Source organism: Oratosquilla oratoria, chromosome 12, assembly GCF_046742065.1.
Source record: "Oratosquilla oratoria isolate Oo_2021 chromosome 12, ASM4674206v1, whole genome shotgun sequence".
In the NCBI taxonomy this organism is placed as follows: domain Eukaryota; kingdom Metazoa; phylum Arthropoda; class Malacostraca; order Stomatopoda; family Squillidae; genus Oratosquilla; species Oratosquilla oratoria.
In genome coordinates this window covers 16612833-16622443 of record NC_134788.1, presented here as the reverse complement: position 1 = coordinate 16622443, position 9611 = coordinate 16612833, and the positions used below count along the sequence as shown (strand labels likewise).

The 9611-nt window shown below is 37.2% G+C and overlaps 1 protein-coding gene across 2 annotated transcripts in view; it reads right to left on the bottom strand.

Annotated features, from left to right (window-relative positions):
- Positions 1-9611, bottom strand: part of LOC143031017 (uncharacterized) — a 46135-nt gene that overhangs the window by 36230 nt on the left and 294 nt on the right. The window lies entirely within an intron of this gene.

Here is a 9611-nt window from a genome sequence, read left to right as displayed (position 1 = left end):
CTGGATTTCAGATAACACTCTATTCATTGGGTCTACATATACTCCAGCCAGTAGAATTTCATCATTAAGCAGTTGTACTTCTCTTTTACGCACTGACTTGCACATTGTTTCTGCAAGCAAACCACCATGCCTGGATATGGAATGCTCTAACATTTTCCAATCTTTCAAGAACATTCCAGGAGTGAGATCCTCCTCTTTAAATTTTTTTTTTTGTCACTTGAAAAGGAAGCTTAAGAAGGTCCTCCAGTTCTTCAAGTTGCATCCATTGCGCTTCTGAAAGACTAACATCTGGGTTTGCCATCTCAATAAGAACAGGCTTCAATTCAACAAGCTGTTTTACCATGTTATAAGTGCTACCCCAGCAAGTAACCTGGTCTATTATAGCTCCTTTTCCAGCTCTTCTTTTAAGAATGGCATCAAGCTTTGGTGTTCTTGCTGCAGTAGCAACTTTTCTGACTTTGGCTATAAGATTACTGGAATCATGCTCTTTAAGAGCATCGTTCACTGCAAGTTGGTGTGTATGAACACAACAACGCTGGTGTTCAATTTCTGAAATGCGGTCTGCTTCGTCAGCAAACTCGTCTCTGTAACTTGGTACTTCCTCAAACCCTTCAAAAAAATCTAAATCTTCCTGCTTCTCTGTCAAGTCATCCCAGTCAATTGGCTGCCTCCTACTGTGACTGACAAGGCCCAGCTTGTTCTTGAATTTCTTCAGCACATTCTTCTGTAATACTTGAATCTTCTCTTTCATTCAGTCATTTGACCATACTCAGCATACATGGTCTTTCTGAATGCCAAAGTCTTGCAACACTTCTTTTACCAATTGTTTTAAGAAGTTACTGGAATGTTGGGCTTCAGTGTCTTTAATGGATAAGGTTTTGGTCATATTTTCCCCTTCATCCATATACCTAACATTAACAGCAAAATGATTAACACAATGGCATGTGCATGCATCCATTTTCAAGTATACAAACTTGTTGCTTAGATTTCTCTTTAGCTGCTCCTTTTGGCTTTCATATTCATCAATTACTAGTTTCCTTATATTATCTCTGTTTAGAGCCACTCCTAGTTTTTGTGACAGTTCACCAATCAGTGCTAACACTTCAGGCCGAGAAAAGAATCTCAAGGAAATGCTGTTGAGAACAGTAATCTTAACAATGTTCCTTCTGAATGCATCTGGAGTCATTGATATAGTCACTTTATCACTAACAAAAAAACTTGTCAGAGATCCTGTAGCAGGTTTCTTTTCAGTATTCAAGGTTTTAGATTTTGATGCTGCTAGTGTCTCAGATGAGCCTTTGTCTTTCTCTTGTACAAGTTTAAAGATGTCAGGATGGCAGCGCTCCAAATGTCTTTTAAAGTTAGAAGTGCGAGTAGGAGCATGGCCTTTAGAAGTACCACCGCCAGAAGCACTAATTATAACACCACAAGTTGTTTCTTCATCATCTCGGCCTGTTATGCACTGACATACATAATGCTTGAAATCACTGGTTAATGTAAAATGTTCAAATACGGCAGAATTATGTTTTGAAGCCATGCTAAGGGTGCACCAAGTTTTGTAAGAATAATTTTCAAAATTATGTACATGTATTATGTATTTCTGTAAATCTGTAAAAAAAAAAAAAAGATAGAAGTTTGATTCAAAACGTAATTTTTTTTTTGCTTTATTTCAGTAATCAATTTCAGTAAATCTGCAAAAAAGTAAATAAATACATATGTTTGATGTTTAATGTAAAACATAAAAAATAGTGATAAAATTTTAGCTCACAATAAAATTATAGTTAGTAAAGATATCAAAAGAATGAATTTTTATAATAAAATGGGTAGCCTGTGAATAAAGTCTAGGCTCAGCGAACTATAGATTATGCTACCCTATGAATATAGCTTTGGCTAGGAAAAACAAACTCCATTCTCCAATTCATGGTAAAAAAGAGAATATATATATATATATCAGATAATCTCTTTGGCAGTAGCGCACGGGACTCGAACCCGAATATATATATATATACTGTATATATAATTTTTTTTAATTCTATCATCATATTAGCTTGATAAATAATACAAACTGCTAGTGGCTGATAGGTTAGGTTAGTCTTTGGAGATTTTCTATGCAAGAAAATGATAAGTCTAGTTTGGCACACTACCTTTAAAAAAAAATAGTAGTATAAGTAGGGTAATCTGATATCATCTTAATGTGATGAAAATGGTTGGTTAGACTAGCCTATGACAAATATAGGTTAGAGTCCTAGACTACCCTATGAATGGAGGCAGCCTATAGTCCAGGAAAAACAAATTCGACCCTACAATTTATGGTAAAAAGAAAGGTAAATGTGGATTATAAGGTTATTTTGGGATTTTTTTTTTTTTTTAATACAAAAATAAAATAAAATAGATGAAAATAAAACAAACAAACAAAATAAATAAATAAATAAATAAATAAAAATAAATAAATATTTTTTTATTATTGCATTAGTTTTATTTTTTCTTTATTTATTAATTTATTTACTTTTTTTAAAGATCCAGATAATCAACATGTTCCAAAATAAATAGGTTTTATCTGTATGTATGTATGTATGTATGTATGTATGTATGTATGTATGTATGTATATATATATATATATGTATATATATGTATATATATATATATGCAGAGTCCACTAGGAAAAGGAAAAACACACGGAGTCCGAGCGCTTTCGTGATATAATCACATTATCAAGGAGTACAGAAAGATTGAGTACATCTTTCTGTACTCCTTGATAATGTGAATATATCACGAAAGCGCTCGGACTCCGTGTGTTTTTCCTTTTCCTAGTGGACTCTGCATATTTGTGATTCGCGTGTGACTTGTGAAATTTGTGCATATATATATATATATATATATATATATATATATATATATATATATACTGTATATACACTCTTCATCAAAGTTATAAAAATAATACAAACTGCTAATGATTGGCTTGGTTAGCCTATGGAGATTGCCTAGGGCCTAGGCCAACAAACTGAGAGGCTAGTTTAGCCTATCTCATAATCAGCATTTATCATACAACAGGTAGGACCTTACAAGTAGCCTAGGCTACATCACTAGGAAAAGCAGGAAACTTTGGCAAAGTAATCTAAATTGTTCTTGCCTCCAATGCTTATTGTTTACCAATTCCTACAAAAAACCATAGCCAAATCATGCAAACTGTATATCTTGTAGGTAATATTTAAGGTCCGGTAGTCACTCAATAGGCTACTATCAATAGTAGGGTTTTACAGACTATTCCGTATGCCAGTATATCAATATTTGTCTTTACCAAGGTCACATTTCACAATGTACAAGATTTGGCCTAAATATTTTCTTTTTACTATTATTAAAAGAGGAAGGAAAGTTGATTCAAGTAGGGAACAAAAGGTAAAAGGCAAAAATGAAAAGATGATAATGGAAGAGGAAGCGATAAAAGGAAGATGGGCAGAATATTTTAGGGAACTGTTGAATGTAAAGGAGGATAGGGATAGAATGGTGATAGCAGTGGGAGGCGCAAAGAAAATGACAGTGATGGGTCAGGAAAATGAGGGAAAAATAAGAAAAGATGAGGTGGAAGTAGCGATTAAAATGATGAGAGCAGGTAAGGCAACTGGGTTAGATGGATGTCATGTGGAGTGTCTGAAGAAGGGAGGTAAAGTAATAGTAGACTGGTTAGTGAGGTTTAATGTGTGTCTAAGGGAGGGTAGAGTACCAGAGGACTGGAGGAGTGTATGTATAGTTCCGCTTTTCAAAGGAAAAGGGAACAAGTGTGAATGTAGTAGTTTCAGAGGGACCAGTTTGTTAAGTGTAGTTGGGAAGACATATGGGAGGGTTATAATTGGGAGAATTAGGAGAGGAACAGATGAAGTAATTGGTGAGGAGCAGTGTGGGTTTAGGAGAGGTAGGGGCTGTGTGGATCAAACTTTTGTGATAAGACAGATTTGTGTGAAAGCTTTAGGAAAGGGTAAGGATGTCTTTTGAGCCTTTATGGATTTGGAAAAGGCTTATGATAGGGTAGACAGAGAGGCATTGTGGGAGGTTTTGCAGGTATATGGTATTGAGGGAAAGCTGTTAAGAGCAGTCAAGAGTTTTTATGAGAGTAGTAGAGCCTGTGTTAGAATCAGAAATGGAGAGAGTAAATGGTTTGAGGTAAAGGTGGGACTACGTCAGGGATGTGTCATGTTGCCATGGCTGTTCAATGTGTATATGGATGGGGTGGTACAGGAGGTAAATGAAAGAGTAATGGGCAGGGGACTGGAGTTGGTTACGGAAAATGGACAAAAGTGGGAGGTAAGTCAGTTGTTGTTTGCTGATGACACTGCACTTGTGGCAGGGTCAGAGGAGGCATTAGGAGAGTTAGTGACTGAGTCTGGGAGGGTGTTTGATAGGAGAAATTTGAAGGTGAATGTGGGTAAAAGTAAGGTGATGAGGTGTACAAGAGGAGAGGATGGTGGAGTTGGAAGTAAGTCTTAAAGGGGAGAGGCTGGAGAAAGTGGATAGTTCTAGGTACTTGGGGTCATATGTGGCTGCAAAGGGAGGAGTAGAGGTACAGGTAAGCTGTAGATTGAGAGAAGCAAATAAATGCCTTGGGGGATTTAAAAAAGTAATGAGAAATAGACATTTGGGAATTAATGCAAAGAGGAGATTGTATGAAGGGGTGATTGTGTCAACAGTGCTGTATGGGGCAGAAACATGGAATTTGAGAGAGGCAGCGAGGAAGAGTTTAAATGTGTTTGAGATGAAGTGTCTGAGAAGTATGGTGAGGGTTACAAGGCTGGATAGAGTGAGAAACGAGGAAGTGAGACGGAGAGCTGGGGTGGAAAAGGAGTTGGCTAGGAGGGCTGATGAAAGACTATTAGGATGGTTTGGACACATGGAAAGAATGGATGAAGGAAGACTGATGAAAGGGGTATGGAAGGCAGAGATGGAGGGAGTGAACTTGAGAGGACGACCAAGGATGAGATGGATGGAAGGGGTGACAGGGGCGTTAATCAAGAGGGGAATGTCTGTGGAGCAGGGAAGGGAGATGGCAGAAGATAGGGATGAGTGGAGAAGGTATGTGTATAGAAGATACTGTGATATAAAGCAGGGGAAGGGATGGGAGGATGGGGGGGTTTGGGGAGTGGGAAAGTATGAATGATACTTTGAAGCAGCCCGAAGGGACCTCTCTCTGTCGTCCACTTTCTATGTGAGGGGACAGAGAGGGCTGGGGGTTGCCAATTAAGTGAAGCAGCCTTGCTGTGGATGTGCTGTGTCCTGCTGCATTGCTTCTGACCCAGGGTGGTGGGCGGGGTGCAGGGATGACCCGTCGTCCATGAGGAGCTAAGATGTGAGGGTGGAAGGGACGATGGGTGGGAGTGGGTTTATGCCTTTTGACTTGGCTACCTTCCTGATAAAAGGGAAAAAGCCTTTTGTATATAGATAGAATTATGGTTATGGGCTAATGCATAAATATCTGGTACACTTAGGCCTAATTTGCAATTGTCTTTATAACAATCAGTTTTAAATTAGATTATAATGGTTTGTGATTTTCTTTACTCTGATTTCTGTTTATCATTGCTTCACTTGTAGGCCTATCGTATTCACTAGTAACCATGATCAGTAGCCTGTTTCTATTTTGTATATTTCAAACCACTAAATTTCTTTGATAAATATATGATTTTTATATTCTGAAGTAGCTTCATCATAATCTAGCATATTTCTATTAAAGGAAAATGTGATAAAAATTACCGAAAATGAAGGAAAAGAAAATTTACTGAGGGACTGCTTCAGGCAGAATCTGCAGCTGTTGTTTGTTTACATTAGTTAGTACTAGTAGCACACAATGCCATCGCATGGTGGCAGCACAAATTGATGTTTATTTATGTTGAAGTAGAAGCATTGCAGTATAGTACAAAATATGATGTATATATATATATATATATATATATATATATATATATATATATATATATATATATATATATACACATATACAGGTAAACGTCGACTTACGATGGCCGCGACTTACGATTTTTCGACTTTACGATGACGACGACGACGATATGATGTATTTAACCCCTTCCATACGGTGCCGCACACGTAGGCGTCATGAGGAGCAAGTGGATTCGCGACGCTGCCATATCGGCGTCTTGATTATATTTATTGTAGTCACCCCTGTGTTTTTACATTCTCTCAAATGTGCCCTGAATCCCATTCTCTGTGGTTTTCAAAATTCGCGGGTGAAAGAGAGAACGATCGATATAAGCGGTGACTATATTTTATGATGCGAGTATTATTACGACACGTCGTACGGCTGGCATTGGCTGCTGCCCGCGAGATTTAAGTCCGTACTGAAAATACATATTATAGTGTTTGAATATGGTAAAAAGGATAAAAATAATTAAATAAACTACTGTACATGTTTAATAGGCTATATTCAGTATCTCTGGTGGTTAATATACAGGTAGGCTAGGTACAGTGACCACGGAACAGAGTGATACACAAATTGGGGATCGACTTACGATGAAATCGTCTTACGATGGATCTATCGAAACCTAATGCCATCGTAAGTCGACGTTTACCTGTATATATATATATATATATAGTTTCACTCTCCTTCCAGGAAACAACCACAAATACATGACCACAGACACTTTTACCCAGACTGACAACGATAGCTTGTCAGTATTGTGTATATATATTCTGTACTGGTATGACTCTACCATCAAATGTAACACCTTCACGTTGGACAAGTTTCATATCTTCAATGAACTGTTTCAAGAATGCAGATGGAGGATCATTTGACTTACAAGAACCATAAAACAATCCTACAATAAATGGGTCTTTGTGAACTGGATGCTCTAGCATGCCTAAAATAGGCCAGAACTGATCAGGTGAACTCTTCCATATTGGCAACCCATCAATGTCAATCTGAAGTGATAAAGTTTGAGCTGCCAATGATGGATACATTTTCAATCTTGAAATTATTCCTGGTTCCAAACCAAAATGATAGTATGACCCACCAGCAACCTCTCTTATACCTGTTACTGTTTCAATACGCATTAATGTTCTCAGATCTTTGGGAAGGTCACGATGACTTTTCCGTAATATGCCAAGAAGGGAATACAGGGCAATGTGTGAAACTTTAAATTTACTGGCCCATTCTGCCAAATTTTCACAGATACATTCAGTTTCTCCCACTTCGTCCTCCGAGTCACATGAAGAATAAAAAAATTCATCTGAAAAATTGCTTAAAAAACTTCCTGCATAATCATTGTCAAGGTCACCCATATCACCAACCGAATAGCCAACTGCATTCTCATATGTTGAAATGTAATCATGCAAGGAACCAGTCATGCCAATACTTCCATTATACGTCATGGCTGTTTAAATGATCAAAACCTTCCTGAACAAAACCAAGTAAATCATCAGCAGTGTTCTCACAGCTGTCCAGACTATATTCAGATACAGCAGGCATGGTAAAAACTAAAGGTATTTCACTTTCATCATTATTTTCATAGCTATCAGCAATTTCCAGAAGATGCCATAAAATCCCAGCTAAAATCCTTCAACATTAAGTCCAATAGGACACAGGTTTGATCTTGGCCATTTTCGATTTAAAAACTGGCTCTAAATCCAAATGCAAACCAATATACAGTTATGTACGTATGCCAACATAAAATGTTAAATATATAAAAACCCAAGCCTAGGCATGCTAGATTTAGGCCTAGCGCCTACACTGCAAACACCATTGATCCGATCTCGCTGTCTTCAAGGCAGAGATGCCTAATCCCAGTGACGGGCCCAAAATAGCTTGAAATCAAGTGCACGGATGGATGGGTGGGGGGGGGGCCTTTCTTCTGTACCACACAGCCATCAGTATTAATCAGGGTGACCTAGGCCTAGGCTACATGTAGGTACCCCGGAATCCGCGCGTGGCGCCACTGTCGACCATGTAATATTTACGTCGACATTTGTTGCGGACCACTAGATTCTGTATAGTGCAATTTGAATGCTTCCCGCGTTCAGCGCATGCGCAAGATATTCAAATTACCTTGTTGTTTTGCAAGTGTATGCCCAATTCTTTATATAGAAAATTTCTTCAGCGATTTGAACGGAAATTTGGTTATCAAACTCGGCAACATAGTTTTCCGAGTAAAAATATCAAGGTAAGGTATCACTAAATGTTATTTTAATATACATAAACATGTTTATCAACCTATTTTCTCCCGGATATGAGAAGCTTAAGAGCGTTGATCACTTGATGTTTGAGCCTAGGGTCATCACATATAGGCATATCACCCATGAATCTCATGCGTCCAGTTCATCACTCGTGTTTGATTTTGTTTACACATCACCATTGACGACCAAAACCACACAATGACGGTTTTTGCTCAAATGCATAATTTATAAAAAATAGCATATGGTTGCATTATTTGACCTATTTTCTTTAAAATATCTGATTTCCATGTAAAATGATCGAAGTTACATTTTTATCCTCTGCAAAATTACTAACCGGCAACCAACGGCAACGCCGACCAAACCCAAACAATGATGGCTTTTGCTCAAATGTATACTTAAAAATAAAAATTAGCATATGGTTGCATTATCTGACCTATTTTCTCTAAACTGTGTGACTTCCATGTAAAATCATCAAAGAGAATTTACGTTTTTATCCTCTGCAAAATTACCAACTGCCAACTGCCGACCAACATCGACCAAAGCCTACCAAAACCACGCAATGACGCTTTTTGCCCAAATGCATAATTTATATAAAACATAGCATATGGTTGCATTATTTGACCTATTTTCTTTAAAATGTGTGATTTCCAAGTAAAATCATCAAAGAGAAGTTACGTTTTTGTCATTTGAGCAAAAGCCGTCATTGTTTGGGTTTGGTCAGCGTTGCCGTTGGTTACCAGTTAGTAATTTTGCAGAGGATAAAAACGTAACTTCTCTTTGATCATTTGGAAATCACACATTTTAAAGAAAATAGGTCAAATAATGCAACCATATGCTATTTTTTATATATAAATTATGCATTTGAGCAAAAACCATTATTGTGTGGTTTTGGTCGACGTTGGTCGACTTTGGTCGGCGTTTAGTGAGACCCACCATTGACAGCTTCATGGTTGCCATGAAAAGGCAAATATGGTATGATGGAAATGTCTCACGTTGTTTTTGACATGCTCGTGATTTGTTGATCCATAAAACCCAAGTTTTCCGAATTTTAATTAAATTGGACCAGTGGTTTAGAGTTAATGTGTATTTCTTTACCGAAATCTTTACAAATTACCACCCTTAATTCTAACACTTTGTTATGGTAAAGTCTAGCCAAAAATGCGGGCTAAAAAAATAATTTAAAAAATCGTATCTCCCTTATTTTTCAAGCTATTTCAAAAATTTAAAAAGCATTTTGTTTCTAATAAAGTTGTCTTTCATATGCAACAATAATTCAAGGGTTAATTTTTTTTTCTTTAATTTGTGGGGGTACCTACTACATGCATCCCTACATAAACATGTTAAAACTAAAACGCTAGACTTAAATAGTTGTTTACGTAGTGTAAATGTACTCTACAACAGCAATCATACCAGTGTGATTAATCATTTGGCCTAC